This window comes from Setaria viridis, chromosome 5 (genome assembly GCF_005286985.2).
Source record: "Setaria viridis chromosome 5, Setaria_viridis_v4.0, whole genome shotgun sequence".
NCBI classification, from domain to species: Eukaryota; Viridiplantae; Streptophyta; class Magnoliopsida; order Poales; family Poaceae; genus Setaria; species Setaria viridis.
Genome location: NC_048267.2, coordinates 13,898,420 through 13,923,671, shown reverse-complemented (window position 1 = coordinate 13,923,671; position 25,252 = coordinate 13,898,420).

The window sequence follows — 25,252 nt, the reverse complement described above, 5'->3', positions numbered from 1 at the left end:
TGGATGTGTTTTCTTCACTACAAAAATCATCTATTAGAATGTGTCCCACCATATTAACACTTGTAGAAAAACGAACTTCCATCCTTAACAAAAATCTCGATCGTTTTTAGAACCTGGGACTAAAGAGGCTTTAGTCTCCAGTCTAAATTTCGTGGTCCGTGGAGATCCCTTTAGTCACGGTTGGTGTTAGGGACTAAAGGTGACTCTTTATCCTTTTAAATTCACCCGTGGGGGACCCTTTAGTCCCTAACACCAACTGAGACTAAAGGGTCCCCCACAGGTGAATTCAAAATAATAGCATCCCCTACTCAGTCGGATGTGCTGTGTAGGTGAGATGGTAAAAAAGCTACGCGCGAGGCAAGATGTTGCGGGTTTCAAATCCCACGCACCAAACACGTGCATATTTTGTGTGAAAAATCGCGTGACTTGTGACTTGAGACGTGCGCGTGGGGGAGCCTCCCGAGAATTTAGAATATTTTTTTAGCGCAAAATCCTAATTAGTCCCGGTTGGATTTTTGAGACCTATGCGTCTCTCCTACCGGGACTAATGCTCAATTTTCTACGGCCGATCAAGTGCATTGATATTTGGTTATTGGGTGCTGCGCATTCATTTCCATTAAATTATTAATTCAAGCTTGCAAAAAACCAAGTTCGCGCACGTGCATATTTTGTGTGAAAAATCATGTGACTTGTGACTTGAGACGTGCGCATGGGGGAGCCTCTCGAGAAATTAGAATATTTTTTTAGCACAAAAACCCTAAAGATGGGGAACTTTAGTCCCGAATAATTAGTCCTGATTGGATTTTCGAGACCTATGCGTCTCTCCAACCGTGATTAATGCTCAGTTTTCTACCACCAATCAAGTGCATTGATATTTGGTTATTAGGTGCTGCGCATTTATTTCCATTAAATGATTAATCAAGCTTGCAAAAAACCAAGTTCGTGTATGTGCATATTTCATGTGAAAAATCGTGACTTGAGACGTGTGCGTGGAGGAGCCTCCCGAGAATTTAGAATATTTTTTTAGCGCAAAACCCCTAAAGATGGGGAACTTTAGTCCCGAATAATTAGTCCCGATTGTATTTTCGAGACATATGCGTCTCTTCAACCGTGACTAATACTCAGTTTTCTACCGTCTGCATTGATATTTGGCTATTGGGTGCTGCGCATTCATGTCCATTAAATGATTAATTCAAGCTTGCAAAAAACCAAGTTAAAAGTGCGTGCCAACCATATCTGACTCCAAAATAGAGAATGATTCGGACAGTCTAGTTACCACATAAAACCATTTCAGGATGTACAAGAGAGAACGTCCCATTGATCGGCTCGCAATTGCCAACTTTGTAACACCGTGTTAGTATAGTCATTAAAAATTAATCTTGTGCATAATCATGGTCATTAACATTGTTATGTGTGCATTTTGTCATGATTTAATTTTGTGAGCTTTGTTGCACCAATAATGTGGTTATCTTTTAAAAGTAAGATTAATGAAGGTTTTGAGCTAAATAGCAATTAAATATTAATAAAAAGTCTAAATATAAAAATGTTACTCAAAAATAGTTTTTTTAAATAACTTGAATCAATTTTGATTCATAAAATTGTTTGACGACAAAAACAGGTGTGAAATCCGTCTTTAAATTTGTATAGGCTTGAAATTTGTTGTGTTGAAGTGCTCTATTTTAGCCATGTTTGAAGGTTAATTTAAATAAAATTTCTTTAAGCACTCAACTTTTGCTCTATATAAAAATTTCACTCTGATGTATATTTTTCAACATAGACATTTTTTGGATCGGAGAAATTAGTGTTTAAGTGCTCAAATTGATAGTCAAACCTCGGTCAAACCCCTATTTCAAACCATCCCTGAAAAGTTCTCTAAGTGGTGGCAAGAACATGATTTTTCCAAACTTTGACCAAGCCGATCTACTTTTCTGTTCACCGATTCAAAAATTTTTGAATACAATAACTGTAGTTCAATGACTCCTCTACAAGCCGTAGTTCAAAAGTTTTTGAAGTTTGAATTTTAAATCGCGAGAAAAATCAATTCAAAGTCGGCAAAAATCGAGCTGGTTTCGGGTCTGAATCGAGCTCCAGACAGTGCAATGGCCGACCGGAGCAGAGATGCGTCGCCACGTGCTCGCCGGCCTCCGGCCAACGCCGCATCTTCCCCAACCGGCGAGGGAGTCGTCCGGGATCTCGAACGCCTTCACCCGCGCCTCGCCTTCAAAGCCTAGCGCCCCTCCCTGCTCTCTCCCTCTCCATTTCTTTTCCTTCCACCGCAAGAGCCAAGAACCGAGCCATGTGCCTCACCGCCGGCCAAAATCCCTCGGCCGTGCGCCACCGCCGCCCAATAGCCCTCGCCCGCGCCTGCGCCACTTCCCCAGCTACCTCCCCGACCGATTCTTGCTGCTCACCGTCCGCTCCCTGGGCGGAAATCAAAAGATTTCTCCCCCGCCATTGCCGTCGGCCGAAGCTCCACCTCCTCGCCCGCCGGCCAAGAACTCCGGCAGCGCGCCACCGGAGCCCAATAGCTCGCGGCCCCCGTCTCCTCCACCTCTCCGTATAGCTCCGCAAGCCTCCGCGCCGTTCTCCATCGGTGCTCCGGGCGGGAATCGAAGGATTCCCGGCCGCCATTGTAGCCGCGCCGCTCCAAGCTCAACCCCGCCGTCGACGACTCCCTTCCCAACCTCCTCTTCGCCGTACATCTACTCAAACCGAGCCTTGGTGAGCCCGTAGTCCTCATGCTTCCGTCATCTCCTCGTTTCAGTCGAGTTTCCGCGATCGATTCCGGGGCACGCCGCCGGGCTCGCGCCGCCGCTAGCCGCGGGATAGGCTAGGGATAGGGATTCGCTGAGGTGAGTAGGTGAGAAGGTGCGCTAGGTCGAGGGGAAGCGTTCGGGATAGTCAATGGTGTGGGAGAATGAGCTCCGGCGCCGGCGTGGCCGCGCCGCCGCCGCTCGCCGTGGGCGCGCGGGCGACTGGAGGTAGAAGAAGGAGGGAGGGACCCGGCTGCGAGAAGAATATAAGTCTAGGTGGTTATGTAGAAAACGTACGGGTTTATGTGTTAGGTGGAATTTTGTCCAGGGGTCTACGTATAAGATATGAGGGCCGATTCGTAAAATAAAGGGTAGATATGTTAAACGAAAAGCTTTCCTAGGGGCCTGAGAGAGAAGTTAGTTTGTTTATTTTCCTTCATATAAGCTGATAATTTTAGAAATGCGTATAAAATCGTATAAAATGATAAAAATACAAACTAAAATTTTTTAGGTTTCTGGTGAAGTATAGTTCCATACAAAAATGGCGTTGAGCATGTCACTGCTGTGAATCTGGCCCTAGAATCTAACTTGTAATAACCTTGTTTAATGCTTAATTAAATGTATACTGTTCAAAAATTTGTAAAACTAATTTTGCTAGATTCCTGGTGAAAGGCATGTGCTAGAACTGGAACTTGAATTCATGGATAATGTAGCTCTCATGCTGTTTCAAAATGTATCTTAAATTGTTAGCTGAATCTTGTTAAAAGCATAGCAAATTATAGAGACATGATAAAAACGCGAAATAAATTCTGTTAGCTCTCTGATGATGTATTTTATCTATAAAAAATGCTAGTTTGTATCACATATATAATTCTGTTGCTAAATAAAATTAATGTTGCTAAATGCCTGTTAATTTGAATAAATAGTTGTAGTGCCCTAAAAATTCTGGAAAATTCTAGTGTAGTCTTGGGTTAACAACTAATCTGTCAAGGTTCTAGTACCAGTAGGTTAACAGAATGATATTTAGGCTCTATTTCCTATTTCTGCAGTTTAGTAGTAATAGATTTTTTTAGTTTTCCAGTAGTCAAATCATGCTGAAATCGTTGCAGTAGCATGCTGATGTATCAAGTTTGCTTCCATAAAAACTTCAGGTCCAGAACACATGTGTAGAACCAGTTTTGATTTACTTTGCATTCTATGGCTTTTAATATGTTAAAAATAATTCCTATAGCAAAAGAGCATGAATTTGGGCTGAAAAGTAGGTTTCATGTTATACTTCAAATTTGTCCCTTCTCATAATTAATGGAGCTAAAGTTACTGTTCTAGACATTTCATCTTATTTCTTTAAGATGTTGCTTAAATGATTAGTAACATAATTGTTTAATGGATAGAAATGCATCTAGATGCTTAAGATTCTGTTTATTTTGATACCCGTACAGTAGTAGTTGATAAAGTTTTGTTGTGAGTAATTAAGATTAGCTTGTTGTATGATTGAGTCGCTGCATTCTTGACATGTTATAGCATTCTTGCATTCATCTAGAACCGGTAGCTGAAGGCGCAGTGTACGAGCTTGTCATCGAGGAGTAGCAACAGGAGCAGCCGTAGTAGGAGATGCAGCTGGAGCAGCACGAAGACCCATCCCAAGGTCGGAAGGGCCCAAGGCCTAGTTAGCATTAACTCTCCCATTTGGAAGGCAAGCCCCGGAGCATAACCTCTATTTTTTGTATTCAATGTTATCTATTTAAGTATTGTGCATTAAGTTCCTAGGCGTTGATTGAAACCTTAGATGCATGATCCCTAGGTTCCCGTAGTTGATCAACTAGTATGTGTAGGTCGTTAGAACTGCCATGCTTAATAGGATTCGGTAGAAGTCGAGTGATTTCCTATTACTCGCGAGATATAGGACCACTTGAATCATATGGTTGAATCATATGGTGAAGGAACAAGTGGAGACCAGCGTGGAGATGAATTGGTTAAGGTTACAATATAGATTGAAAGTAAACCTCCGCCTGCGTCGGTTAAGGCCTAAACTGTTGTGGCACATTGATCGGGGATTGAACGGTACTAACCACGTGCCGGGAGTAGGAGGTAGTCGAAACTAGTAAACCTAGTACCTTCGTGCGCAAAAGTAGATTAAGTTTGATATCGTACCTCTGATCAAGGCCTAGACTGGAATCCATGCATGGTCCTGCGAAGTACCGATGGATTTTGAAACTCATGGCTGACCCTGGGAGGTATCGGTGGGGATTAGTACTTGAGGAGTTGCGGGGCAGTTCAAATGCTTGCGTTCACGTAGAAAACCGTTGCCATGTGCGGCCCGACGGGGCAGCATATGTTGTGTGTATTAGGTTTACCTTGCAAGGGATCAAATCGGATCGATTCGCCATCCTCTTGAAAAAGAGAACCTTGATCTCTCCATCTCATCGTAGTAAGAAGTGAAACATGTGGACAAAGATGTGATATATGTTGATGATTATTATTGTTGCTTATCTAATCAATTGTTTTTCTATACTAAATTGTTGTGATTATGCAAACCTAGAAAATAGCTTCTCATTTAAAATTTAGCTAAAATACTGAAAGTAAGGACCCACTCTTAATCGCTTTTGGCAAAACAAACCCTGCAGCCAAAAAGCCTTGCATGCTAGTCGGGTAAGACTTGTTGAGTATTAGTATACTCAGGGTTATTGTTGTGACCCTATTTTGGTGGAGTGCTTCGCTTTGATGGCACATCAGGGGCTCGATGTGTTGTCCTTCGTTTGTCGTCCTTTTTCTAGTTCCGTCTAGTTTATTTCATTTTAGTTCCTGCTTTCTTTCCGCTGTGCAACTTCTAAAGCTCTAAATCATTCTTGTATTTGAACTCAGTTGTAAAAGTTAATTATTGTATCTTAATTCTTGTAATCTCTGAGATGTTTGTACTATCTGCGCTTACCATCGCGTGCGACTATTGGTGGGTTTCGATCGATTTTATTGGTTTTGATGCGAATTGCCTTGTTAAACAGTTAAGCCCTTGTTTACTTCCCTCCAAACTCCCAACTTTGACACTATGCAAAAAGAAGATTCCCCATCACATCAAACTTGCGGTACATGCATGGAGTACTAAATGTAGACGAAATCAAAAACTAATTGCACAGTTTTGTTGTACTTTGCGAGACGAATCTTTTGAGCCTAATTAGTCAATATTTGGACAATAATTCACAAATACAAACGAAATGCTACAGTGTTGCAATTATGGCAAAATGCCAATTTGGCACCTCCCAACTTGGGAAGTAAACAAGGGCTAATTTAATGTGCCTGATGTGTTCAAATGATGGCCATTGGAGTTAATCCCGACAGTTCTGCCACAGCCTTTGCCTAGTGCCTTCTGCTATTTGTGTTCATGCATTCCTCGTTCCAACTTCGATTTAATGGTGAACTGATGGTTTATGCATGTATTCCTGCTATTTTTGTTGTGGGTTTTATGGAAGTTGACCTTGACGAGGCCTGCATGGGGGTTGGGGGGGGGGGGGGGGGGTTAGTTCGTTGGATAAAGGAAAGGGATCGATTTGAGTCAAATGTTGCATGGAACCTTTTCACATGTTGTGGTGGCCGGTGGGAGTTTTTCTGACCAATATCTGACAGCGCAGAAAAATTTCACCCCAACAATCCAATCAGATGCAGAGTCTATATGCCCGATGCTAGTGCTTCTATCGGACGAGAGCTAGCATCGCCTAAAGATTAATGATCTGCCACTCAAATAGACACATGGATATGCATGCTTATAATCAAGATTTAGACATTCAGTTATACAATTAACAAGACCTGGATATGCATTGCCATTATAGGGTTGTGGATGACATAGCTGCATAAGTTTGGGAACTATTATTTTACTCTATGTAGTATAGGTAGTTAACTTTCGAAGTACCCTCCATTGGTTTGTTTTGTTAGGACAATCATTTGACCAACAATTATTTTATTAACATATATTTTTGATGGTACAAACTTGATGTCATTATATCCGTGTTAAAATACTTTCTTATGACTATAGTTTTGTATCAGACAGTGAAATATATTAATGAAGTAACTGTTGGTCAAAGCTTAGACACAACGAAACAAAATACGTCTCGTAAAAGCAGAGGCAGTATATAGTAGTACCAAGCAGAAGAAATTAAGACAATGTATATTTATACCGGAGGAAGTAACTTAACTACCAATATCCTTAGTTCCGAGGCGTTAATTCTGGCAAACCATAATCATCATTGTTTCCTCTGCTATCTCACTCACAGCTGCAAAATTACAACATGCAAAACCTAGTTTAGTTTTTTGAGAAAAAAATAGATGTCTCCAGCCTCTGCAACTATACACAGCCACCGCCTAATTTAGTTATGAGACTCTTGTTATTCAATTGTGCATACGTGGTATAATATCTACATGATGAATCCAGAATACATATGGACCTTGTTAATCTAACTTTCCACAGCGACACACGACCTGTCCAATTGAAAATTTGAGATGGAAGTAGTCAAATTACGTGATGGCAGGCTGATGTGGGGGACCTGATATCATTGGTGTCGCCGACATGATCTAGCTAGCGGTTGGAGGTGATGCCACACAAACTCTACTTTCCCTTCATATAAGGACGATATGCTAAACTTTCCCTTCAAACTCTACTGTAGATTCATGATGTCTCCTGCTCCTACGGTTGTATCCTTTTCCACCCATTTTGTTTTGCAGGCCATATTTTTTGTAGCTGTTTTGCCCCAATTTAGTTTTCTTACATCTCTAGCGAGCTAGAGACAATTTATGCCATTCCATAGGATCAGAAACGAGCAACTTCTAACACGTTAGAGGGCGCTGTATATATATACCGAGGGCAAACCTCATTCGATCTGTTACAGTTCTCATGTGACTTCTCCTTGTAAATTAAAACAGAAGTAACTTTATTTTCATGGTCTCTTTTTTCGACATAAATAAAGAAATTATATATCACTAGATTTAGCAATGATTAGAAAAAAAAACTAAAGTACCCTCGATGAAGCTTGGCAACAAAGAGCCACAAGGCAAAACTAGAACCACATTTTCTTTCTAGAATCTACGACGGAACTACTTAAGTAAGCACACATAGACCTTGGCCACCATCATAGTAGACTTTTATCTTACTTTCCCTCAATAAGGTCATACCATTAAAGCGGCACGGTAAATCACTCAGTGAGTACCGATCATAACTTTCTAGGAAAAGCAGTAAATTTGAATGCACATTTGTGAATGTTTGAATTATCTCAAACAAGACCGAGTGATCAGTGATGTACCACCTCGCCGCAACCAGCACCGTGGCCCTGCCTTTATGCTCCATCACCGGAATATTGCTACACCCCACACAAGTCTGTTCTCTACTCACCCTCTCGCCTTGGGGTGGCGCTTATCACAGCTTGGTTTGCCTGTGTGTGCTTTCCGACCGGTGCTTGTGCCTCCCTCTGTTACCCAAAAAAGCACACTGCGCGCACACACATCTAGCTAATTTCTCAAACTCAAGTTTCTCGGTATCTTGAAATATGCCATATGCCATGGGAAGAATCCTGTAGCTGGGTAGGGCTATACAAAGCAAAGATGGCAATATAGCTATGTAAAAATAACCATAGAGAGGGAAACCGGCCAGATAATGGCCAAATAACCCACAGATAACCTCTTCTTTAAATGACTAGACAAAAGGCTCGGGTGTTAATCTAACTTCCCACAGCGACACACAACCTGTCCAATTGAAAATTTTAGCTCAAAGTGGTCAAATTATGTGATGGCAGCAGGATGAAAAGAAAGGCCTGATATCATTGGTGTTGTTGACATGAGCAAGCTAGTGGTTCGCAGCGATGCCACACTTAACGATATGCTCGTAGTAACCTTCAAAGTCTACTGTAGATTACCGATGTCTCCTACTCCTACGGTTGTAACGGTTCTATCCTTTCCTGCATATTTTGTTTTGTAGGCCAAATTTTTCTAGCTTTTTTACCCAAATTTGTTCCTTTAACACCTCTAGCTAGATGCCATGCCATGGGATCGGAAACGAGCAACAATAGAGGGCACTGCATATATAGCAAGGGCTACCGCACTACACCTCTACTTCTGTACAATTCACACGTGGCTTTAGCAACCATTAAAAGAAAAGCTAATGTACTGTAAATGAAGTAACTTTTCATGGTCTCTTTTTTTTCACAGGAAGAAATTATATACCATTAGTTTTAGGTTTTAGCAACAACTAAAAGAAAGGCTAATGTATTGTCAATGAAGCTTTGCAACTATGATTCTTTTTTTTGCTTTTATTCTATACGATGCAACTGCATAAATAAGCACATAGACGTTCTCTATCCTAGTCCAACTCTAAAATATAGACTTTTGTCTCACTTGCCTTTGATAAACGCATAACATTAAAATGACATGGTAGATTACTTAATGGATAATGATCATAACTTGCTACAGAAAGCAGTAAATTTGAATGCACATTTGTCAAATGTTTCATTTTCTCAAACCCTAACTCACATCTAGGAGAAACAAATAAAAAGAAGTAATTAATATGTCAACATCCTAGAACACTTCATTGGAGTACGTAGCGTCAACAAGGGGCGGATCTAGCGGGACGAGCTAGGATCTAGGAGGGGCTCATCTTCCTCCCTTTTCCTCCTCTTCTTTCTTTCCTTCGGGAAGGGCTTGAGCGTGACCGCCCCACCGCTACATCCGCCGTAGCTGGCGTCAACCAGTTTTTTGTTGAAATATCCAACTTGTAACATTGTCCAATAGAGCAATACAAGTACATCTGCCTTCATATGTTCTTCTAATCCAAACCATATTGCTCTCGTAGTCTTGTACAAAAGTTAAATGCACTTATTATGTTTTATTTTAGGCTGCTTAATCTTACGTTCATTTTGTGGCAACTTGAGCTTGGCAATATATATAGTAAGAGTTCAAATATGAAGGCTAGCTAAAAGTCACTGTAAACAATATGACTTCACACCACAAACTGGCAGGTGTTTTGGACGTATGATCTAGTCAGACTCTTCTGATGTGTTTCCTTTTCAAGATGTGCACCATGGAAGTTGTTCCACATCTCCAAAGCAAGCTTCTTCCGATTAGGAGTACGCAGTAGTTGACGTAAGCCGGCATGCTGCATGTTGAAGCCCAGAACCGCGGCTTGAGCGAGCCTCACAAGGCCGAGTGACATCCAATCCAACTTCACCGCAACAAGCACTGTGGCCCTCTGCATTACCGGAACGTGGCTAGTTTGTGTGCTTCCCGGTGCCTCACACTCTTACCAACAAAATCACGCTACACACATATATCTGGCTAATTTGTAGAACTCAAGTTTCTTGATGTCTTGAAATACGCCAAGGCCATGGGAAGCTCTGTCCTCTGTATAGCTGGGCAGGGCTACAAGAAAAAGATGGCAATAGCTATATAAAGACAACCATAGAGACTGAAACTGGCTAAATAACCCATAGATAATTTCTTCTCTAAAGGACTAGAAATTAAATGACTTTATGGGAAAGAATGGTAGAAATAAAAGCTCTGCTTTTTGCATGTGCTTTTTAGTGCAATAGCATTTACTGGAAAATCATTTGGATTAGCTAGCAAATTACTTACTAAAAGTGGTAGTAAATTTGGGTCCACATTTGACTAATATTCAAATGTATTTACATACGAAAAGCTACTTCTAGGATTGACAAAAACAAGCAATATCAACTCACTCCTACAACATTAGACGTGGCTCTGAACCCCATTGGTATCCAGTTTAATTAGTCGGCTGTTGCACCACAACTAGATGATCTGTAGCATAATAACCGTGAAATCGATTTTTGTGTACCATAATAACTGTGAAATCAACTTTTGTGAAACATGACCAGCTCGGTATGTCCAATGTACAAGCAACTCAGCAAGCACATCTGGCTTCAAATGCTTATATGCCCATATGTGCATGATAATTTCAACCATGTGGTTTGCTTTGTTGGTTTAACCGTGCAGCTGGATTAATGCTTTGATGTGGTTTACTAATATAATTTCTGGCTTAAAATGGCCAGATGTGGATCCGGCTGGATTACTTGACCCTAGGATGAGAGCACGAGAAGCAATAATGTTTCGTTATCAGTAACGCACCATCAGGAATGAGAACCTCTCTTTGTTCTTCTCTCCGTCACGTCGCATTCGGCCTCCGAGTGCTTCAGACTTCCAAACTGCTGCGAGCTCTCCGCTACTGCCAGGGTACTAGGACACGTTCCTATGTTCCGTATCCACAGCCCTGGAAGCTGCCGACGCTTGCACCAGTGCTAGTTCAGTCCATCTCTGCACCTGCGCTCCCGGTGCCTCCCACTCTTACATAAAACATCTACAAGAAAGACGCGTTGTGCATATTCTCCACACATATATAGTTGATCACTATTCACTACCTACAATGCCAGTGGCTCTTATTCCAAATTGGGGTGTTACAGTCTCGTTGTTTTGGCTTTCTGGAGTAATCATCCAACATCTTGCAATTAGGGACTGAAGGTTACGTTTTCTCCTAGTTTTCTTATCAATGTAATAACACACAACTCTCCTATACATTCTAAAAAATCACATACTAATATGAGAAATTAAATTAGACCAAGCACTATAAGATGCAAATACGCTTTGCACTCAAACTTCAGTTGTTCTTACTGATACTTGAAGAGTTCACTCTTTTCAGTTGTATGTGTGTCCTTCACTATGAAATCGTTTGCTAGAATGCAGCCCACCATATTGCTCTCATATTATCAAGTGCGTTGATGTTTGATTCATGGGTGCTGCAATTCATTTACCTTGATTCAGGCTTGCAATAAACTGAGTTCAAATGTGAAACCTATGAGCTGATCGAAAGCTAAAAGAGTGTGCAAAACATATATGATTCCACAGCCAAAACAATAATGATTTCGACAGTCGTCCAGTTACCACATAAACTCTTCACAGGCTTACAATCCAGAATTTCTTTTCCACACTCTATGCTTTGTTGAAAGCGCATCCCATTCATACGTTCGAGGCTGCTACTCATTGCGGAAGAAAACCACTATGGATTTAGTCCATCATGTTGTAGGGCTAACGTTCACATTCTTTCATGAATTTCTCCAAATGTGGGAAAAATTAACTGTATTGCTACCTAAATGGAACCAAGCTGCCCGCAAAAAAAAGGAAGAACCAAGCAGTAAAGAAGTCCTTGGAGGTGTTTGTTTGCTGCCTTGTTGGCCATCTCTCGAAGGAGACAACAAGCTAAAAAGAAAAATTACACATTAGTGGAGGATTTCTGAGATGCACTTATTTTCATAAGAAAACTTAATACCGGCTGAATCCCACTCTAACATGAGGGCTGAATCCATGAGGGCTGAATCCCAGTCTAACATATGGGCTTAACATATGGGCTTGTGGCTTTAGTCAACTATGCAATTCTTCTATCTATTCTACGAAGATTGACATGGCTTTGAAGGGCGTTGGCTTTGCTTTGGATGGCTCCACAACAAATGTGCTTCTCATGTTTAGCCATACTTGGTGCTGAAGTTACGTTGCAACAATTTGGTCTACGCATTGAGCCTCATCCGTTGTAATGGCCGTATGTATAGGTGTTAGATTGATCTCCTCCCCAATGGGCCCAAAGGCCCATCGGGACCCTGATCCGCGCCCTGATCGGGGGCGCTCACCCTAGCATTGGGTGGTGGGTCCCTGTTGCGCTGCGCTATATAAACAGGGTGGGGGACACGGCTCGGCTCACGAGGTTCGCCGTAGCCAGCCGCCCCACCGACACCTACCGATCTAGGTCTTGCGCAGTAGCAGCAGGAAGCACCACCGCCACCTCACCGGTGATCGGACTCGGCACTGCGCGTCGCTGCCTTGCGTAGACTTCCCCACGCGAACGTGAGATGGCCAGCAGCTCTGCTGCTACCACCCCTAGGGGTGAAGGTATTCCTATCTCTCTATCTCTCCCTCGGCACACACCAGAAACACCAAGTCATTCATGTTGTTTATGATCCCGACTAGATATGCATCTAGAGATCCTAGGCACGCATCTAACAATAGGTCCACAATTTGTCCAAGATTAGTGCTTGCACGTCATCATACATCAATGAATTTACATATTGGCATGTGATGTGTGTGGATGCATGTTTGCAGGTGACTTTCCTCAAGTGTGGAGGGATGGTGTCAGGGACGGTCCTCCACACTCACCACACCATGTCTCCATCGACACCTCAAGCGTGTTCCACGTCTTCCAGATATGGCCGGCCTTCTTCAAGGACCACACCCGTCCCTGCGCACTGTCCTCCCATACGGTCCACCTTGATGCTCTACTCCATGCTCTTCTGTGACCTGTCAGAACCTATTGCTGGTGAAGTCTTCACCATTTCCAAGAACCAGGTTGTCTAAAAAAACCTCTGTGGTGTTGAAAATATGCATTTAAATCTACCAAATTTAACTTGAGGCATATTTCATAAATCATTGCTACTGGTATGTAAACTAAATCTAGTTGTAGACAAATTGATGATAACCATAACATGCTCATGTAAACAATATGTAAATGTAGCAAGTTAAACAATTTAAACATCATGTAATCCGTAGGTATAACAGATCCAATCTATGGACTTCAAGATGAGCTTTTTGTCCGATCCTCATGTGGACTTGAGGTAGGGTTACTTAACACATTGCAGATCGAAGATGAGACAACGCAAAACATAGTCGATAGATTCGAGCGATGGCGCAATTGAGCTGCCTAGAAATTATACTGTTGCCCCTCATGAAAGCTTCACGATGGCGATGGCTCAGAGATGCTGCTCCCTCATGAAAGCTTCATGATGGCCTGTTGCCCCTCATAAAAGCTTCACAATGGCGATGGCTCAGAGATGCTGCTCCCTCATGAAAGCTTCATGATGGCGATGGCTCAGAGATGTTGCTCACCCTCCTCCTCAATGCACGCCAAGGAGAATAGCTAGCGCGATCCGGTAGCTCAGTACCAGATCACAAATAACATGATGGAAAAAAAGATATGGAGAATGACTTCATAGGGGTTTCACGTGTGTGTTTCCTGGACGGTCTCCAAGACCTCATATAAAAGATAGCTCTTCTATTTAACTTGGTGTGGTTGCTCGCTGTGTTGAAGTCACTTGGTTGATTACATGAAAAGAAATACGAATACGTGCATGCGTGCGTGTTGTGTAAATCAAGCTACATTCTCTCCTTTGTTTACTCAGGGGAGTAAGAGAGTTCTTGGCTTACCTAAACAACATAAATAGGCCTCTCCGTGGGCGTATTTTCCAGCATGCGGCGTGTTGCTGGATACCACTCACCTTGCGGGCCAACATCACTTCAATCCAGCTTCGGACCAAATCCTGGTGCATCCCAGTCCTATGACTTGTGGTTCCATCTCTTGCCGCTCCCACCTAAGGTGCAGGTATTCAACGTTATGGGTTTGAGATAGAAGGCCACGGACACATATATATAGCTATACTACTAAAAAACAGTTTTTAGGGATGGTTGAAACAACATTTGCAGAGGCGGGCGCAACCAGCTCCTCTTTTTCGCAGCAACAAATAGTTGTTTGCAGGAGTGGGTAAGGTGTCTGTCCCTGCAATTTCCAGAGGCGGGAAACCCCATTCGCAGGGGCGGGTGACGGGGTGACCCCTAGTAATCATTTAAAAAACAAAAAAACAAAAAAAACAAAAAATTGCCATGCGGAGCCGCTTCCCTACCGGCAGCTAGTCAGAGCTACGCCCCCCCGCCAGCCGACGCGCCCCCACTCTCCCATCAGCAGCTAGTGTGCCCGTGGGCGGCCGCCACTGGTGCCCCCCGCCGGCCGCTGCTGGTGCCCCCCCCCTCCCGGGCTGTCGCTGGGGCCTCTCGCCGGCCTGCTCGCCGCCACGCGTGCTGCAAGGAAACATAAGTGATAGAGGAAACAGAGAAGAGAAGTGAGAGAGGAAACAGAGATAGGAAAGAAGAGAAGTCAGAGAGGAAACAGAGATAGGAAAGAAGAGAAGTCAGAGAGGAAACAGAGATAGGAAAGAAGAGAAGTCAGAGAGAAAATAGAGAACTGAGGGAGATAAGGTAGAGAGCGTAACTGGAGGAACGTTGGCCAATAGGATTGCTCGGTTTAGAGGGTGCGGATCGATGACGTGGCATATTGTGTTTCTTTTACAAACTTATAATATATTTTTGGACTATTAAATGATTTTAAATGGAAACGTTGTCAACTACAGAGTCTTAGATCTTGTCGAGCTCTACAACTTTGACATAAAGTGTATCTTCATCCAAGGTCGTATGGAAAAGTTATGATTTTTTTTGCGTGGAACCATTTCTAGGGGCAGGTCATGCCATCACCCGCGCCTAGAAATGATTTCCAGGAGCGGGCATAGTGGGTGATGCCATTATTTGCTCCTAAAAATTATTTCCAGGTGCAGGGGGTGCTATCACCTGCTCCTACAATTATTTCTCAATTTTTGTTTTATTTTAAAATATATTTTTGAGCTATTAAATGATCTCAAATGTAAAAGTTGTCAACTATAAAATTTTATATCTTGTCGAGCTTTACAATTTTGATATAAAGTTTGTATTTATCTGAGATGACATGAAAAAGTTTGTATTGAAAAAATACGTCCATTAAACTCATTCACTTGTACTCACACATACATTCACATATACTTATACATTTTGAAGTATTAAAAAAATCTCAAATTGAGAGCTTGTCAACTTCAAAGTTTTTGTCTCGTCAAGATCTACAAGTTTGATATAGAGCTTCCGTGTAGTCGAAGTTATTTGAAAAAATTCAAAAGTTTGGATTTCAAAACTAGAGAACTTATAATGATATTTTGAAGTATTAAACAATCTCAAATTGAAAACTTGTTAACTTTAAAATTTTAGATCTCTCGAGCTCTGCAAGTTTGATGTAGAGCTTATTTATAGCCAAAGTCATTTGAAATTAAAAAAAAATAGATTTCAAAATTAGAGAACTAAGAATGATATAAGGGATTCGGGCAGAAACTGCAACATGACTGTCTCGCACATGCATTCCCGGTTCATCCCATTCCTAGATGTCTCCGGAAACAGCACTCGTCTTTTTTTTTCGAAATTCAAGTTTCTTGATGCCTCGAAATTCCTTGAGAACATGGGCAGCAATGTAAAATTTCAATTCAACAACATAAAGACCAGGCCACACAAGTAGTGAAGCCACGCGACAATTATGACTCCCAGTACATCCTATTCATTTTGGCAGTTGTTCTTAACTGGAAAAGCCCGTCCCAACTCATTTGTGTCATTCAGTGTATTAAGGGGGTGTTTGGCAACACCATCTAGTTTAGTACCTGTCACATTGGATGTTTGGATACTAATTAGGAGTATTAAATATAGTCTAATTACAAAACCAATTGCACAGATGGAGTCTAATTCGTGAGACGAATCTATTAAACTTAATTAGTCCATGATTTGACAATGTGGTGCTACAGTAACCATTTGCTAATGATAGATTAATTAGGCTTAATAGATTCGTCTCGTGAATTAGTACAGGGGTTCTGCAATTAGGTTTATAATTAGCTCATATTTAATCCTTCTAATTAGCATCCGAACATCCGATGTGACACTCCTAAAGTTTAGTAGCTCGTATCCAAACACCCCTAACTTTTCAGTGTACATGTGCTCAAATTTCTACGTCCACGTCCCTCCACAACTTTTCGAAAACAGTGCAAATCTAGTTTCATTCAGTTCTTATTAATATGCACCGACGGTTTACATATGACAGAGAAAAAATTTTGTTGCTTCACACAATAATCTAAAGTCAGTAGATTAATCCCACGCCTGATGATACTGTAATATCAAATATTCTTTTTTAGACTTCAACCAATAAAGCCCTAGTCCATATGCGTTGCAACAAACAAACCAATAAAAGCGTACTTGTGGCACCATATTTGTAGTTTTCATCCATCATACAGGCACATAATAAGCAACCAAAGAGATAATACGCGCAACGCAATGCATTCATGATCCTCTTCACATTTCCATGCCGACACTTGATATCACTAAATTAGTACATTGTTTCTGAAATATAATTTTTGATGGCCAAAAGATTACAGCTAACTCTAGGATATCGTCCTCTCAAATGATGTGTGGAATTTAGTTTGTTGATCATTTGTCCCAAAAGTTTCCAAATTATTTATTCGCAAATTACTATTTCTGAAATTCATTCACGAGCAAGAAATTGTTAACAGTTCAATGACTATATTTGCTTGCTGCTTTAGTGACCACAGCACACTGCATCTTAACTGGCTCGAATTATTAATGAAATGGCAGTAAAGAAATATAGTTGAATCTGTTCTAAGACAGCGTAGGTAGGTTTGAGGCAGTTCATGATCGCTAGCTACAAAGTTGTCGCGGGCACCAACTCTCATAGTTCAGCTCACAAGGCTGAAACTCAAGCATACCTTCTGCCAAACCCAAGCCCTCCTCTCACTGAAACTCAGGCCCTGCCCGTCAGCCATTCCTCTTCGCCTGTGTCATCGCAATGCCCTTATCTTGTTCTCCATCCCCTCCCACCTCCTGCCTGCGCCACCGAGTGCCATCAGGCGCTTGCGTGAAAACCGTTGGGTCAGTCCCCGCAGTCATTTTCCATCTTGCCTCTTATCCATTCCAGGCTAGAATCTCGCCGCCGTCTGCCCCTGGGACCTTCTCAGGCGCACCATTTCATACGTGTGCAACTTAGCGATCAATGGCTCATACATATCTGTGTATTCCAGATGTGCCTCCCACTCTTACATTATCTGTCTCTCAGAAAGGCACCTTCCTGTCTTAGTTCTCTGGCTCGTGTTGCTTGATGGCTGAAGATACGTGCTACCGAGCTGAGCTGCAATGCAAACTGGTTATTGCAATATAAAGGTTCAGCCAAGGATCGGGAAATAATTCACTCCATGGTTAAATAACTCGCAGTAACCGCCTGCTCAGTTGGTTACTGCTTATAAGTAAAAGCAAGTACACTAAATGCAGCCCTTGATGTTGTCCCTGTGTCATTTGGTTTATTGATTCTGCCAAACATCTATGATCTATATATCACATGCATGTGCTCTGAATAATTGTGTCACGATATGCTTCCATGAAGCCAACTCAGCTTTCTGGTTGCGGTACCTCTTGAGCAATTTAGCTTTTTGGGCTTTTGGCACACAGAGGTATATAATATTATAATACTATCTTACACAGAGGTACACGACAGTGCGAAAAACTGCAAGCTGAACAAATGTAGCAGAAGTCAGCAAAGGGCAACTATAGCCTAGAGGAACTCGGCAGTCATGGGCCTAGAGGAACTGCAGTGCATGCTGTCCCCGGCAGTCATCATCCGGCAGGCGCTTAGCGCACACCACGACGACCTGGGCACCCTGGCCTCGCTCGGCGGGGGCGAGATGCACAGCGCCACAGCATCCGGTGACATCACGATCTTAAATTGTTTCCATTGGCAAATTGAATCGAGAATTCGAGATATTGTAATTTGGACAGCTTAGAGAGACAGTTCCATGAATTGAATCACATGTTCAATCAATCTTACAAACTCTACACGGACGATTCAGCCTGCAAGTCTGCAACTCTCAGAATGGAACCAGCAGATTGATGGGTAGGTGGCAGCGGATCGACGGGGAGCCACGGGGCGGATCAAGGGATCAAACCAGCGGGACGAGGACGACGAGCCACGCCGTGACGACGAATTGACGTGGGGCATCGGCGAGAAGAGCTACAGTGTGAATCAAGCTGCCCTCAAGTTCAATCGTCCCCGACGCTTAGTCTACACCAGGCACTTGACGATAAGCGTGGAAGCGGCAGGTTCTGGATTCGAGAGGGGCGGCAGCGCCTGAATCCATAGGGCGCCCAATTCAGTCGGCTGATCCGAGAGCTCAGTCGGCGCCGCTTTCCACTTCTTTTGCGCAGCCGTGTCATACAGTTTTAGTGCAGCTCTCGCATCAGTGCCTCAAATCTGCATTCCTGATGCCTGCCACTCTTACGCTATTTGTCTCTCAAAAAGGCACATTTCTGACTTAGTTCCATGACTCATGTTACTTGACGTCTGAAGATACGTTCTATATATGAGCAGCTGAGCTGCAAAGTAAATCAGCCAAGGAGAGGAAATACTCATTCCATAGTTAAATATATTGCCACGAACCGTCTGCTCAGTTTGCTATTGCCCACAAAAGTCGGCAAAGGGCAACTAGAGCCCAGAGTAGCACGGCAGTGACAAGGAATTTTGCATCGTCCTCGCATATGCGTTAACCTTACAAGGCAGGCTAATGCAACAGATGCTCCCTTGCCAATTAAAGTTGTCATCGTCCTGAGACAAGTCGTCAACTGCACAAGACTGAAGCTTCTGTTGCATTTAAACTTGAACGTGGCTACCTAGCTAGATCAAATGTAACTTATGCTTTAAGAATTGCCATGATGAGTTGGAAAACTTGCGTATGCATTACTGGTGCCTCCCATTCAAGGGTATGTCTTTAGGAACAACATCCATATCCTTGTTTCTTCACGCATGCTTCTTGATGCCTTGAGAAGTTTCCTAAATACAAAGACTTGGGGGGCCATATGTGGTGCCCCAATTAGCCATTCGACGGGGTTATAACTCCCAGGTACTTCATACTCACTGTATCAGTTCACAATCATCCTCTAGTGGGAAAGCAATCAACTGTTATTTTTGTGTTAGTCAATGTATCGACTTGAATTGTTAATAGAAATATAAAAACTTCGGCCTCAGCCCACAGGTAGTTCAGTAATTAGCCATTCAATGGTTTTATAGGGTGCCTCTGGTTTAGTTCAATCAGTCATGTTGCTTCATGTCTGAAGTCGTAGCGGGAGCGAACATCAATGCCATAAACGTAGCAATTACAATATAAATCTGCCAAGTATTGTGAAATAATACAAGATTGAGTAACTCGCACAGTCGCACGTATCACCGGAGATCAATTTCATAGGAGTTCCATGCACATTAAATGTATTGGCACATCAACTAATTTGGTGACGTGGTAGGAAATTTAAGTGAGTGAAGGATGAAACTCTCTTGGCACGAAAAACAACTACGAATGTGTCATGAAATTAAATATTATGTGATGCCTATGAAACAACAACATGAAGTTGGCAATTGGAGGGGTAGTTTCAAACACCATTTCATTCTTCTTGGTGATGTGTCTATTTTGAAAACATAATAAATGAAAATCCTTCGCTGGGATTGGCCTAATTTAGCATGAACACACTGTATGCAAGGTCATCCTTTGCTTTCGTGAACCCACTCTACTTTAGTGTTATATGCTTCTAGAGCATTTTGTGCGCAGATTTTATTATGCGCACAACAGCAGAACTTTGCCGTGGTTTCTTTTGTGATGAGTAACGCTAGTTCAAAGCACATATAGCTATTCAGGGTTCCACTATAATATGTTGCCCATTAGTCGCAGAATTTTCAAATCATTTCTCAGCAAATATTTAATTTCTTAAAGTTTCATGATGGTAGATAGATTCCCAGTTTCAAGAGACTAGTCCTCCCACCTCATCTATCAAATTGCTTGCTTCATTTGTGCTCGAGTTCATGCAGGACATGTGCAAATCATTCAAGTTTGCAGAAGCAGGTCAAGGACGGCTAAAGGCAGGTTGAACTCTGGGTGTGCATGCTCATGATGGGGTTTTGTTGCGTCGTTTCGTTATGCACCGACCCAGACCCATCGAGCTCACAAGGCTGATGCTACGGATGTTTCCTGGCAAATCCCAAGTTCGCAAGATAAGTGACTAGCTGAAACTTGAACGAGAGTATCTCGCACATGCATTTTTCCTCTCATTGTTGGATAAGTCTCCAGAAGTAACCTGGGCGGCAAGGTAAGGATCCAATTGTACTGCTCGCAATATAATCGGCTGCGCAGCAACAGCCATTCTAGCTACTGTAGCTGTTGCTGGCTTGCAGCTGCTGCTGAGCAACCTTTTTCCCATCAGGCTGATAGATAAAGACCAGGCCACTAGTAAAGCCATGTAAGAATTATGACTCCCAGTACATCACATTCATTTTTGCAATCGTCCTTAACTGGAAAAGCTGTCCCCTCTTATTTGCCTTTATTTGTGTCGTTCAGAGTATTAACTTTTCAGTATACAGGTGCGTACATTTTCTTTCTCCATGTCCTTCCACAAAACCAGCATAAAGCTTTCAAGGAGAATAATTACAAGTTAATCTGTATAGTTAGCATGCCCGTACACGCAGCCCAAGACACCGCAAATGCTTAGAACAATGATGTACTAACGGACATCAACAATTTCATATTAAATGGAACAGTGTAGATTTCCACTCTACTAGAGTGACCCAAAAGTACAAAACCAGTGCTCATTTACATACAGCTCAAACACCATGCACACTGCAGTTGACATCAAAAATCTGTATGACAGTAAAGGATGTGCAGCAATGCTTCCGATCTCTCGCTCTCGGGATATACATCTTAAGCTTTTGGAAACAGTGCAAATATTGTCTCATTCAGGTCTTGTTGTGCACAGGAGGATTACTTTTGACAGAGAAGATTTTGTGGCTACAAATACTAATCAGAAGTCAGGAGATTAATGTCATGTCCGATGATAATATCAAATATAAACGGGTAGTTCAAATATAAAGGTTCAGCCAAGGATATATAGGGAAATAAATTATTCCACGGTTGGATAACTCCAACGAACCGCCTGCTCAGTTTTCTACTGCCCATAAAAGCAGGTACACTAAATGCAGCCCATAATGTTGTGCCTGTGTCATTTGGTTTATCGATTCTCTTGTTTGTTCTGCCAGTTTGCCCTAGTATAAGACCAGCGGCAACTAACTCGAATGGATTTGGTTACAAAGCCCATTATGCTAGTGTTATAAAATTATAGTGATGTTATTTATATTCTTTTACCATGATACCCTTATATTATCTATATCACTCATGTATACTACCCATACCATAATTAATCTTGATCGTCAGATGTTTTTATACTAGTCTTTTTCAAACACTCGTATAGTCTAGTATTGTGCTGTGCATCTTTTTCGAACACTCGTATAGCCTAGTATTATGCTGTTTACCGTGAAAGAGCTCAACATTTATCAGAAAATGCTCGTGTGTATGCAAGGTTTTTATGAAGGCACCATACTCTGCTTTCGTGTGTGGAGCATGTCCAGCTTTTTTGCCCACGGAGGGATAGAATACTGTTTTATTTCAGATTTTCTTATAGGCGACGCTGAACTTTGCCAATCATTTCTGATAATGTAATATCAATTAATGGGTTATAAGCACAGATAAATAATCAGCAGGCGGAATTATAAGGAAAAATCGTCAGCAATCCACTATGTTGCCCACCAAATTCCTGAAGTGAATAATACGTTGCTAACCAAATTATTTCTTTAATTTTTTTTCATGGCCACAGGCAGATTGGTGTAGTTGTAACCGTAAGAGACTGTACTCCTCTCAATCTCATCTGACCTCTCAATATGCACATGCTTGCTCTGTTCCTGGTTTAGTACACGACACTAGTGCGAAACTGCAAGCTGAACAAATTTAGCAGAACTTGTCAAAGAGAAACAAGAGCCTGGAAGAACTTGGTGGTGATGGTGTCATGTATGGCGCCGGTGCAGTGCACGCTGTACCGGTCGCCAAGAGATTTGCAACGTCATGTGCAGCAAGGAGACTCACATGCATTACTGGTGCCTTCCATTCAAAGGTTGTCTTTCGGAAGAACATCCATATACATATTTCTTCATGCTTCTTGATGCCTCGAGAATGGAGATGTTTCCTAAATGTAAGACTTGGGCCATTCCATCGTTATATAACTCCCAGGTACTTCCTACTAATCAGTTTAGAACGGTCCGCTACTGGAAATGCAATGAGCTATCATATTTGTGTCGGTCATTGTATTGGCTTGAATTGTTAGCTAGAAATATAATGACTTGGCAGTTGGGCCACAGCCCACAGGTGCTTCAGTTGTTAGCCATTCCATAGACTGAGAGTTATAGCGTTATGCTGGTTTAGTTTTATTACTCATGTTGCTTCATGTCTGAAGTCGTAGGAGGAGTTGAACTGCAAGGCCAGAAAACTGGCAGTTACAATATAAAGGCTCTGCCAAAGATTGGGAAATAATTCAAGGTTGAATAACTCGCAAGTACTACCAGATCAGTTTGATTTTCTCATAAAAGCAAGTATAGTAATTGCAGTCCATGATATTGTACATGGATCATTTGGTTTATTGGTTCTCCGGTTGGCTACTGGATAATTCTTTTTATGGCTTGCCCTTAAGGATCTCCTAAGCGTATATGTAAGACCTGCAGCAATCAACTCAACGAATTTGGATACAAATCCTGATATCCAAAAAGAACCTAAATTCAAAACTACTGTGCATATACAAAAGCCCAAACATCACAAGTGTTCCGGATAATTGTGTAATTGAGCATAAACAATCTGAATGCAAGGTCACGCTATGCTTTCATGAACCCTACTCTGCTTTGAACTGCGTCTCGAGCATTTTGGCACCCTGAGAATACTACTCTTTTCACAGATTTTATTATGGATGTCACTGAAGAATGTTTCCATGGGGTCGTTGTGAATTGTGATGAGTAATGTTAGTTCTAAGTACAGATAACTAGTCAGGGTTGCAGTATATGTTGCCCACTTTTTAGTTTTTGAAGGACCGAAAGGGCGACCAGAGGGGGGGTGAATGGGAGCCTATAAAAATTCTCAACGAAAACAAGGCCTATGTCCCAAACGCAACCCCAAAGCACACGGTGCGTTCAATCGTCAAAATGACGCAAGTCAACTCGTGACTAGCTCACCCTAGGAACGATAAGAGACACACAAATCACAGCGGAAACAAGACATAAAATGATTCTAACAAGTTTGCTCAAAACACGATTAACCAAGATCACTACTAGCTAATCACTCAACTAAGCAAGCAAGAGAAAAAGATTAATCTAAAGAGCTAGGCGTGATTAGCAAATGAGAGAACAGAATAATTAACAGCTAGACTTGATTAGCAAAAGATATATCATGGACAGTAGCTAAATAAGATGTCACAAATTAATTAGCTAACTGAAGGAATTAACAGAGACCTAATTATTGTATGGAATTAGCAAAGAGACAAAAGAAAAACTCACTGATCCGCGCATCGGACGGACACGCCGCCTTCACGACTTTGCTTCGCCTCGACGCAAGCTTCGCGATGACGCCACGTGCCCTCCTTCTCGAAGCTCCGGCCGCACCGGGCTCGCCCCCGGTTTTGAGGCCCAAACCGGGAAACCTGCCTGCGTAGTGGTTTTGAGGCCCAAACCACCCAAACCGTCCATTGACGCGTGTCCGGCCTCCGCCAAGCCTCCCGCTTGACTCGACCAACGCCGTCTCTGTCCTGTCATGCCCTCTCGTCATTCCATGCACCATGTGGACCGCCCGTGACTTCGCCCGGACTCCTCGGGTCCATCGGTCCAAGCCTACTCGCGTTCATCCTTCACCGCCCTTGGTCCATCGGCATGAACCTTTCGCTTGACTTTCACCGCACGCCGTCGACCGCCACGTCGCATCCTACACCTGCACATCACAAGCCAAGAGCAACATCAAACCAACACAACGTTGTCAATCACTCATCATCCAGGGGTGACCACCATTGGTCCTCAATCTCCCCCTTGATGAGTGCATTGACAACACCCCACAAATTCATAGTATTGAAACAGAAAAATAAGAAACTCAAAATAGAAAAATCTCAGTCCCCTAAGATAAGGGCAACGGCTCTACACAACTGAGACAAAATCATGTGATCCCTCAAGAAGAGGCAGAAAACGGGCTCAACACCAATCACATGAAAATCCAAAACCGGCTCCTCAAGAAGAGGTAAACAGCTCAACGCGACCGGTACAAGGGCATAAGAGCATAACAAGAGTATAACAACTTATAAATACTCCCCCTGAACATACGCACTCCTCCTGAAATCATGCATACATGCAAAGTCTCCCCCTTGATAGATGAAAGAGTTTGTGTAGATTTCTCTCCCCCTTGTTGACAATGCAACCATCAAGAAAAGCATGAAAGCACAAAGTGCATGCCATGGAAATGCAAAACCCAACAAGCTTCTCAAATATATCACAATGCACTCTCAAAGGCTACTAGGGAGATAAAGCTTGATAGATCATAAGAAACAATAGCATCGCCAACAAGATGATATCAAGTTACAACAGTGGAGGTGAAGCAAGTATCAAGTTTTAGCAATGTATAAAAAGATCACCACATGAGCATTCACCTAGTTAAGAATGACCCAAGCAAGAATAGACTAGTCCATCAAGAGCTCATACTAGGAAAATCCATTCTCAACAAGAGATCATTGCAAACACCCACATATGCATCCCAAGTCATGTTTAAAGTTTGTTGAAACCAAGTGTCTACTTCTTTTGGTAGACATCTTGTAACAACTAAGCAAGCAATAATATTACATTAAGCACAAAGACTTGGTGAATTTATAAAGTTGTCAGCATATTTCTTTTCAGTATTCAC